Source organism: Cheilinus undulatus, linkage group 14 (assembly GCF_018320785.1).
Source record: "Cheilinus undulatus linkage group 14, ASM1832078v1, whole genome shotgun sequence".
In the NCBI taxonomy this organism is placed as follows: Eukaryota; Metazoa; Chordata; class Actinopteri; order Labriformes; family Labridae; genus Cheilinus; species Cheilinus undulatus.
Genome location: NC_054878.1, coordinates 3,744,812 through 3,754,163, shown reverse-complemented (window position 1 = coordinate 3,754,163; position 9,352 = coordinate 3,744,812). Strand labels below are relative to the sequence as shown.

Genomic DNA, 9,352 nt, shown 5'->3' with positions numbered 1-9,352 from the left:
GAGCTGCAGCCTCTGCAGAAAATGTGTTGGGGCTGGCGCCCGACACATTTATCAACTTGGCTGTTTTCTTGGAGACGACACTGTTTGGGCATAGGAGACACACTCAAGAAAATACTGGCCCTCTCCCAGAAGAACAATTGGGGGTAAAAATGCTTACAGCACCTGGTATTCCCAGGCGGTCTCCCATCCAAGTACTAACCAGGCCCGACCCTGCTTAGCTTCCGAGATCAGACGAGATCGGGCTTGCTCAGGGTGGTATGGCCGTAAGCCACAACTCTGTGTACAAACGCACCATTTCAAGAGCTGCCGGCCTCTGCAGAAAATGTGTTGGGGCTGACGCCCCGACACATTTATCAACTTGGCTGTTTTGTTGGGGACCACACTGTTTGGGCATAGGAGACACACTCAAGAAAATACTGGCAATCTGCTGAAGCAGCAGCACCCTCTTCTAGAAGAACATTTGGGGGGAAAAATGCTTACAGCACCTGGTATTCCCAGGCGGTCTCCCATCCAAGTACTAACCAGGCCCGACCCTGCTTAGCTTCCGAGATCAGGCGAGATTGGGCGTGCTCAGGGTGGTATGGCCGTAAGCCACAACTCTGTGTACAAACGCACCATTTCAAGAGCTGCCGGCCTCTGCAGAAAATGTGTTGGGGCGGCACATTTATCAACTTGGCTGTTTTCTTGGAGACGACACTGTTTGGGCATAGGAGACACACTCAAGAAAATACTGGCCCTCTTCCAGAAGAACATTTGGGGGGAAAAATGCTTACAGCACCTGGTATTCCCAGGCGGTCTCCCATCCAAGTACTAACCAGGCCCGACCCTGCTTAGCTTCCGAGATCAGACGAGATCGGGCGTGCTCAGGGTGGTATGGCCGTAAGCCACAACTCTGTGTACAAACGCACCATTTCAAGAGCTGCCGGCCTCTGCAGAAAATGTGTTGGGGCTGACGCCCCGACACATTTATCAACTTGGCTGTTTTCTTGGAGACGACACTGTTTGGGCATAGGAGACACACTCAAGAAAATACTGGCCCTCTTCCAGAAGAACATTTGGGGGGAAAAATGCTTACAGCACCTGGTATTCCCAGGCGGTCTCCCATCCAAGTACTAACCAGGCCCGACCCTGCTTAGCTTCCGAGATCAGACGAGATCGGGCGTGCTCAGGGTGGTATGGCCGTAAGCCACAACTCTGTGTACAAACGCACCATTTCAAGAGCTGCCAGCCTCTGCACAAAATGTGTTGGGGCTGACGCCCCGACACATTTATCAACTTGGCTGTTTTGTTGGAGACCACACTGTTTGGGCATAGGAGACACACTCAAGAAAATACTGGCAATCTGCTGAAGCAGCAGCACCCTCTTCTAGAAGAACATTTGGGGGGAAAAATGCTTACAGCACCTGGTATTCCCAGGCGGTCTCCCATCCAAGTACTAACCAGGCCCGACCCTGCTTAGCTTCCGAGATCAGACGAGATCGGGCGTGCTCAGGGTGGTATGGCCGTAAGCCACAAGTCGCCGTACAAACGCACCATTTCAAGAGCTGCCAGCCTCTGCACAAAATGTGTCGGGGCGTCAACTTGGCTGTTTTGTTGGAGACCACACTGTTTGGGCATAGGAGACACACTCAAGAAAATACTGGCAATCTGCTGAAGCAGCAGCACCCTCTTCTAGAAGAACATTTGGGGGGAAAAATGCTTACAGCACCTGGTATTCCCAGGCGGTCTCCCATCCAAGTACTAACCAGGCCCGACCCTGCTTAGCTTCCGAGATCAGACGAGATCGGGCGTGCTCAGGGTGGTATGGCCGTAAGCCACAACTCTGTGTACAAACGCACCATTTCAAGAGCTGCCGGCCTCTGCAGAAAATGTGTTGGGGCTGACGCCCCGACACATTTATCAACTTGGCTGTTTTGTTGGAGACGACACTGTTTGGGCATAGGAGACACACTCATGAAAATCTGCTGAAGCAGCAGCACCCTCTTCTAGAAGAACATTTGGGGGGAAAAATGCTTACAGCACCTGGTATTCCCAGGCGGTCTCCCATCCAAGTACTAACCAGGCCCGACCCTGCTTAGCTTCCGAGATCAGACGAGATCGGGCGTGCTCAGGGTGGTATGGCCGTAAGCCACAACTCTGTGTACAAACGCACCATTTCAAGAGCTGCCGGCCTCTGCAGAAAATGTGTTGGGGCTGACGCCCCGACACATTTATCAACTTGGCTGTTTTCTTGGAGACGACACTGTTTGGGCATAGGAGACACACTCAAGAAAATACTGGCCCTCTTCCAGAAGAACATTTGGGGGGAAAAATGCTTACAGCACCTGGTATTCCCAGGCGGTCTCCCATCCAAGTACTAACCAGGCCCGACCCTGCTTAGCTTCCGAGATCAGACGAGATCGGGCGTGCTCAGGGTGGTATGGCCGTAAGCCACAACTCTGTGTACAAACGCACCATTTCAAGAGCTGCCGGCCTCTGCAGAAAATGTGTTGGGGCTGACGCCCCGACACATTTATCAACTTGGCTGTTTTCTTGGAGACGACACTGTTTGGGCATAGGAGACACACTCAAGAAAATACTGGCCCTCTTCCAGAAGAACATTTGGGGGGAAAAATGCTTACAGCACCTGGTATTCCCAGGCGGTCTCCCATCCAAGTACTAACCAGGCCCGACCCTGCTTAGCTTCCGAGATCAGACGTGCTCAGGGTGGTATGGCCGTAAGCCACAACTCTGTGTACAAACGCACCATTTCAAGAGCTGCCGGCCTCTGCAGAAAATGTGTTGGGGCTGACGCCCCGACACATTTATCAACTTGGCTGTTTTCTTGGAGACGACACTGTTTGGGCATAGGAGACACACTCAAGAAAATACCGGCAATCTGCTGAAGCAGCAGCACCCTCTTCCAGAAGAACATTTGGGGGGAAAAATGCTTACAGCACCTGGTATTCCCAGGCGGTCTCCCATCCAAGTACTAACCAGGCCCGACCCTGCTTAGCTTCCGAGATCAGACGAGATCGGGCGTGCTCAGGGTGGTATGGCCGTAAGCCACAACTCTGTGTACAAACGCACCATTTCAAGAGCTGCCGGCCTCTGCAGAAAATGTGTTGGGGCTGACGCCCCGACACATTTATCAACTTGGCTGTTTTCTTGGAGACGACACTGTTTGGGCATAGGAGACACACTCAAGAAAATACTGGCCCTCTTCCAGAAGAACATTTGGGGGGAAAAATGCTTACAGCACCTGGTATTCCCAGGCGGTCTCCCATCCAAGTACTAACCAGGCCCGACCCTGCTTAGCTTCCGAGATCAGACGAGATCGGGCGTGCTCAGGGTGGTATGGCCGTAAGCCACAACTCTGTGTACAAACGCACTGTTAAAAATCTCAAATCCTCAGTCCTGCTGAGACAATCATGGCAGAGCCGAGAGGAGGAGCCTCAAGAGGTTATTTAAGAGATGGGTGTGGTTATCGGACTCCCTTTGTCCTTGAGCCTGCTCTGTCCATGCTGCCACAGCACTTAAGTAAGTTTGTTTGTTGAATTATTCCACTTTTTCCTTTGTTTACCAAATAAGTGCATCCTTTTAATTATGTTTGTCACTTTCACCAAAGGTCGAAGTTTGTTTGACCACTGAAACCACAAAGAAGATCTAGAGACTTAGAATTGTTTGTCTACTTTAAAGGACACATATGTGTGAGTACATTTCCCACCTAAGTTTAAAGAGAATAATCTATTTTGACACAGTGCACTAATTTATATTTGTTTAGCAGTGTAGTGAAAATGTGTTGATAATAAATTAATATTATCAAGTCAACCTCGTAAAGAATAGGGCACCACCGCTTACGCGGATTGGTTATTTAATAACCAATAAAATATTGTAAATATTAATTAATCAAAACCTTTAATTAATTAACAAAAACATTAACTGTAAATCAATCTCATTTCTAAAGTAGTAAATTCTCATAACATTGACTCTATTTCTCTGCTTAATAGAATGAATTCCCAAACTACGACTGTCTTTTGAAGATTTATTATAAAATCACAAAATAACAGACATAAATCACAGGTTATATGAATAGATAATGTAAATGAATAAACAGAACATGACTAAATATGGTAAAGAGAAAGGATGCTAACTTAGTTGGTGAGAGTGGATTATTCTAATAATCCTAATGGAAAAATTTTAAGCGACGATAAGAATTTGGAGCGTGAATTTGGAAGAATAATAGATCTGAACTAATTTGTTGGAACTTTGGAGACATCAGCACCAGAGAGATGAATTGGATCATACCAGCCGTTCGATGGAGGCGAGGAGGAGAGGACCCGTCTGGAGGGGCCCGGAGGAAGGCGCCTGGCAAGTTCTGATTGCCCGAAGCTACAACGTGCCAACTCTGGTCCGACCCGGATGGGTTCAAGCACGGGCCGCTGCGGTGCCGATGGGTTGCTCAGACTGTAGGGACGGCTGTACAGATTCTTGTCCACAGACTCTGGGAAGGATTGTCTCTCATTCCAAAAACAGCTCTTGATCGTCCAATTAAAAATCGGATAAACTCAAACGCATCGACACCACATGGCTGCTGGCTCACAGTGAAGTCGATTGTGTGATAAAAAGGAAAAACAAAAACTCTGCGTTACAAAAATCTAGCACGAAGCTTTAAAAAGGTTAGGAAAAATCTTGTACTGGATAAGGAAAATTCTAAGTCTGATTGTTTATCAGACTTGGCACAACGCTTGGATTAAGAATGGGCCTAGGAGGCCCAAGGAGACTCAACAGAGCTCTCCTCAGTGAGCATCTTCTTGGACTGTCCAGGCCTGACCGCTTGAACTGCGCACTTAACTCTACACTCTGAACTCTTGTGAGTTCTGAAGTTACTCTTATACAAGAGGGAGGGGTTTCGGTTTTGAAGCCCTCCCAGTGTTTGATTAAATCCACTCCACCAGATCATCAAGTTAATCGGATAATGTAGAGATAACACAACATGGTTATAAAACTCTAGAATACTATCAATAAACTATCACACAAACATTAGAAACATGGTTAATTGTTTATACGCACAATTATACATTAGAAAATGTTTCTGCATTTGGGCGTGATGGAACTTGACCACAAGGTGGCAATGTTGATCCATGGACGATTTTCAGTCTCTGTTCGTCAACTTGGAGAAATACAACTAAATTAGATCATAAAACCATAACTCAGTAAGAGAAGATGCCAGAGATTAGTATGACACGTCATTCTGTTCCTTGTAAACAGACTCAACCAAATATGAACATGTCCTGTTAGAAACATAACATTTAAGACAGTTTTTTGATACTGCCAATCCTTGCAGCTTCATGTGGTTGAGATAACACTGGGAATTTAGGATATGCGACTGCTTTCTGCCACGGCTCTGTAGGAAGACAGAGTCCTTAGATTTATGAGGCGTAGTGCAAAGTTTCTTACAGCTTTCAGGAAGACAGGATTTAGTCTGAGGAGGTTCACCATTTGGTCGACCGATCGAAAGATTCAGATTTTAAGGTGTTTATCTCTGTTGGGAGCTGTCTTTCATCAAAATGGCAGTTTAAGAGTCCTACTGCCTGAGAAACTCTTGTTTTTCGAACGTGGTTCCTTGATAAGTTGTCAGCCATGTGGGATAGAGAATTCCCCCCCCCCCCCTTTCAGTGACATTCCTGAAGGATAATCTGAAGATGTAGGTTTAGGAAGGAGAAAGGATCTCTCCTCCCTTGTATCATTATCTTTCCTCCATAGAGGGTGTGATATCAACTGCCTTGGATTGTGGTTTCATCCTTAGTTGTTCTGGATAGATTCTCACTACAGCAGGAAGCTGAAGCAATTCCTCACTCCTTGTGTAACATATTGGATGCATAAATTAATGTAAGTTGATCCCTGTTAGCTTTAATCTAATCGTGATGTGTGCGTGGCAATGTTTTGATTTGATATATCTGTTTTGTACAGAAAATCATCCATCCATCCATCCATTCATCCATCCTTTCATCTTCATCTTCAATAAATGGTTAATCTGATTTCTGTATCCATGTGTTTAAATGTGCACCCCACCTAGAGGTTTGATGAGCTAGCAGCAGTTGAAATTCAATTGGCCTCCACTAATTCAATTTAGTGACAGATTTTATATGCACCATTTCAAGAGCTGCCAGCCTCTGCAGAAAATGTGTTGGGGCTGACACCCCGACACATTTATCAACTTGGCTGTTTTCTTGGAGACGACACTGTCTGGGCATAGGAGACACACTCAAGAAAATACCGGCAATCTGCTGAAGCAGCAGCACCCTCTTCCAGAAGAACATTTGGGGGGGAAAAAAGCTTACAGCACCTGGTATTCCCAGGTAGTCTCCCATCCAAGTACTAACCAGGCCCAACCCTGCTTAGCTTCTGAGATCTGATGAGATCGGGCGTGCTCAGGGTGGTATGGCTGTAAGCCACAACGCTGTGTCCAAACGCACCATTTCAAGAGCTGCCAGCCTGTGATCCCAGCTCAAGATGAGAGCAAGCTTGGAGCCCCAGTGATGACATGTACAGGCTTAGCTGCTGACGGACAGCATAAGTCTCCCCGTCGGGGAATCGAACCCCGGTCTTCCGCGTGACAGGCGGAGATACTGTCCACTATACTAACGAGGACTCATGCAAATTGTGTTGCTCGTTGCCCGCCTAGCCCCAGATAACTGTGTTTCAGTGTAGCAGCAATGCATAGACATCCAGAGGCCAGCATGACCAACTACGGTATCCAATGTACTACAAGCAATAGCTACAGTACCTAATACCGCCTGCTGCACAATCCACGAAGCACAATAGGTCACCAGGGTTGCAGCCAGTGTTTAAGGTCTCAAGTCTCCAAATGTTAGGATGAGGTCATTGGGATGCTATGTGAATGGAGTCACGCCCCTTGTGTGCAACAAATACACAGCCAGTTTCTGTAGTGTAGTGGTTATCACATTCGCCTCACACGCGAAAGGTCCCCGGGCGGAAACACCATCTAAGCTCTTGGACTTCATGACTAAACTCTACATGCACTCTGTCAACCCATCACATGACCTGCTTATGGAGATTGGCTTTTGCGTCATGGACTGGGGCTTCATGTGAAAGCAATAGTCAGAGATTAATGATTTCCCTCAACCTCTCCATTTCTAATCTTTTTTTCTGTTTGATCCTCCCTCTCTTGCCCTTTTCTTATTGTCCCAATCTTTTTTGTTTTCATCCTGAAGGAAACTGTTACCTCACTTGTATAGAATCATGCATTGCCTGTCTCGGCTTTGGAGTGGTGTCATTCTTAGTGAATAGTCATTAGCAGGTAGGGAACAGGCCAGTTGGCCAGCATTTGAAGAGAGATCGGTTAAGAAAGTAGCTAAAACACGCCTTTCATGGCAATGTGAACATTTTTGTCTGTTTCCGTAGTGTAGTGGTCATCACATTCGCCTAACACGCGAAAGGTCCCCGGATCGAAACCGGGCGGAAACAGGCTGCTGAGCCTTTTAATGGGGCATGTCCTTAGGTAAAGGACATTAAAGGTCAACTAGACAAAATCAAGAGACAGCCAACACTACTGAAGCACTAGACCAGCAGCACCCTCTTCAAGAGACAACTCTGTGTACAAACGCACCATTTCAAGAGCTGCCGGCCTCTGCAGAAAATGTGTTGGGGCTGACGCCCCGACACATTTATCAACTTGGCTGTTTTCTTGGAGACGACACTGTTTGGGCATAGGAGACACATTCAAGAAAATACTGGCCCTCTTCCAGAAGAACATTTGGGGGGAAAAATGCTTACAGCACCTGGTATTCCCAGGCGGTCTCCCATCCAAGTACTAACCAGGCCCGACCCTGCTTAGCTTCCGAGGTCAGACAAGATCGTGCGTGCTCAGGGTGGTAGGGCCATAAGCCACAACTCTGTGTACAAACGCACCATTTCAAGAGCCGCCAGCCTGTGATCCCAGCTCGGAGACCCAGTGATGACATGTACAGGCTTAGCTGCTGACGGACAGTATAAGTCTCCCCGTCAGGGAATCGAACCCCGGTCTCCCGCGTGACAGGCAGAGATACTGTCCACTATACTAACGAGGACTCACGCAGGCTATGCAGCTCGTTGCCTCCCCAGCCCCAGATAACTGTGTTTCAGTGTAGCAGCAATGCATAGACATCCAGAGGCCAGCATGACCAACTACGGTATCCAATGTACTACAAGCAGCAACTCCAGTGCCTAATACCGCCTGCTGCACAGTCCACGAAGCACAATAGGTCACCAGAGTTGCAGCCAGTGTTTAAGGTCTCAAGTCTCCAAATGTTAGGATGAGGTCATTGGGGTGCTACGTGAATGGAGTCACGCCCCTAGTGTGCATCAAATACACAGCCGGTTTCTGTAGTGTAGTGGTTATCACATTCGCCTCACACGCGAAGGCCAGCCGCGGATAGCCGAAGAAGAAAAAATCAGTGAACAGGAGGCTTTTCAGACAGGTGTGGGTTCGAAACCAGCTCAAGACAAACAAAATTTCTAAGAACTGATCTCGAATTACTTCATGGATTGTCAGTGCATCTTTAAGTGGATAAACTTTGATGATTAATGCAATTACATACATATATTTAGGGACAAGTGTTTTAATTCTTTATCTATTTGAATGGAAATAAAATACTGACTTATAGTGTAACTATGTAAAGTTTGTTGACTTTATGTAAAAATTATAATTAACTACACACACCTTATGCATTAAACCTGGCACAAAACAATTCAAATCTGGCCCAGAGAGTAGAGTGGCACTCTCAATTTGTATATAATATAATATATAATTTAACATAGAAATTATGCATGTTCTCCAAAATTAGCTTTAGTTTTACTATTAAAAGGATTAAATTAAGACAGTGGTGAGATGCAAATGAGTATTAGTTAACATTTTCACTAGGCTAGCTGTTTCTTAGTGGTGATCCTCTGTTTTGGTCAAAAATAGCACACTTTGAAAATGCAGCAAAACAAGTAAAAGTCCTTAATAACAACCCTATTAAATATAAAGTCTTCAAATATTAAACATTAAACAGTCAGGTAAATTATCTGCAGTGCAGTTAAATAACCATGGCCATTGTTTAATAACTATATCTGTTGATTTACTTTTTTATTTTACAGCCATATTAATATTTGCTTTTTCTTACTGCTGTAAATGCTTCAGGTTTCAAAGGACTAAAGTCCCTGAGTAAATCTTGTGAGTCTTGTTTTAGTACCAATAGCAAGTAAAGACACCAGAACAGTAATGCCTTCAAGATTTTTCATTAGACAGTGATAAAACTACACAGCCATTCACAGGATGCAAAAAAAGCAGAGCTGATAATAATTTACATTTCACTGCAATTGTGTT

General features: G+C 45.9%; 14 non-coding genes and 1 pseudogene across 14 annotated transcripts; 1 reads left to right on the top strand and 14 right to left on the bottom strand.

The window, feature by feature from the left end:
* Positions 1 to 150: 150 nt before the first annotated feature.
* LOC121522012 lies at positions 151 to 269 on the bottom strand. The gene has a single exon (XR_005992937.1). It is a non-coding gene; the product is annotated as a 5S ribosomal RNA (ribosomal RNA).
* A 204-nt stretch (positions 270 to 473) lies between these two features.
* On the bottom strand, positions 474 to 592 carry LOC121522018. The gene has a single exon (XR_005992943.1). It is a non-coding gene; the product is annotated as a 5S ribosomal RNA (ribosomal RNA).
* A 174-nt stretch (positions 593 to 766) lies between these two features.
* On the bottom strand, positions 767 to 885 carry LOC121522003. Its single transcript, XR_005992928.1, has one exon. It is a non-coding gene; the product is annotated as a 5S ribosomal RNA (ribosomal RNA).
* A 183-nt stretch (positions 886 to 1,068) lies between these two features.
* LOC121521994 lies at positions 1,069 to 1,187 on the bottom strand. Its single transcript, XR_005992919.1, has one exon. It is a non-coding gene; the product is annotated as a 5S ribosomal RNA (ribosomal RNA).
* Positions 1,188 to 1,391: 204 nt separating this feature from the next.
* Positions 1,392 to 1,510, bottom strand: LOC121521987. Its single transcript, XR_005992913.1, has one exon. It is a non-coding gene; the product is annotated as a 5S ribosomal RNA (ribosomal RNA).
* A 186-nt stretch (positions 1,511 to 1,696) lies between these two features.
* On the bottom strand, positions 1,697 to 1,815 carry LOC121522045. Its single transcript, XR_005992950.1, has one exon. It is a non-coding gene; the product is annotated as a 5S ribosomal RNA (ribosomal RNA).
* Positions 1,816 to 2,010: 195 nt separating this feature from the next.
* LOC121522034 lies at positions 2,011 to 2,129 on the bottom strand. Its single transcript, XR_005992949.1, has one exon. It is a non-coding gene; the product is annotated as a 5S ribosomal RNA (ribosomal RNA).
* A 183-nt stretch (positions 2,130 to 2,312) lies between these two features.
* On the bottom strand, positions 2,313 to 2,431 carry LOC121522023. Its single transcript, XR_005992947.1, has one exon. It is a non-coding gene; the product is annotated as a 5S ribosomal RNA (ribosomal RNA).
* Positions 2,432 to 2,614: 183 nt separating this feature from the next.
* On the bottom strand, positions 2,615 to 2,723 carry LOC121522032 (annotated as a pseudogene).
* Positions 2,724 to 2,927: 204 nt separating this feature from the next.
* LOC121522011 lies at positions 2,928 to 3,046 on the bottom strand. The gene has a single exon (XR_005992936.1). It is a non-coding gene; the product is annotated as a 5S ribosomal RNA (ribosomal RNA).
* A 183-nt stretch (positions 3,047 to 3,229) lies between these two features.
* On the bottom strand, positions 3,230 to 3,348 carry LOC121521983. Its single transcript, XR_005992912.1, has one exon. It is a non-coding gene; the product is annotated as a 5S ribosomal RNA (ribosomal RNA).
* Positions 3,349 to 6,316: 2,968 nt separating this feature from the next.
* Positions 6,317 to 6,435, bottom strand: LOC121522013. The gene has a single exon (XR_005992938.1). It is a non-coding gene; the product is annotated as a 5S ribosomal RNA (ribosomal RNA).
* A 126-nt stretch (positions 6,436 to 6,561) lies between these two features.
* On the bottom strand, positions 6,562 to 6,633 carry trnad-guc. Its single transcript has one exon. It is a non-coding gene; the product is annotated as a tRNA-Asp (tRNA).
* Positions 6,634 to 7,397: 764 nt separating this feature from the next.
* Positions 7,398 to 7,470, top strand: trnav-aac. The gene has a single exon. It is a non-coding gene; the product is annotated as a tRNA-Val (tRNA).
* A 302-nt stretch (positions 7,471 to 7,772) lies between these two features.
* LOC121522024 lies at positions 7,773 to 7,891 on the bottom strand. The gene has a single exon (XR_005992948.1). It is a non-coding gene; the product is annotated as a 5S ribosomal RNA (ribosomal RNA).
* Between the last annotated feature and the right edge of the window lie 1,461 nt (positions 7,892 to 9,352).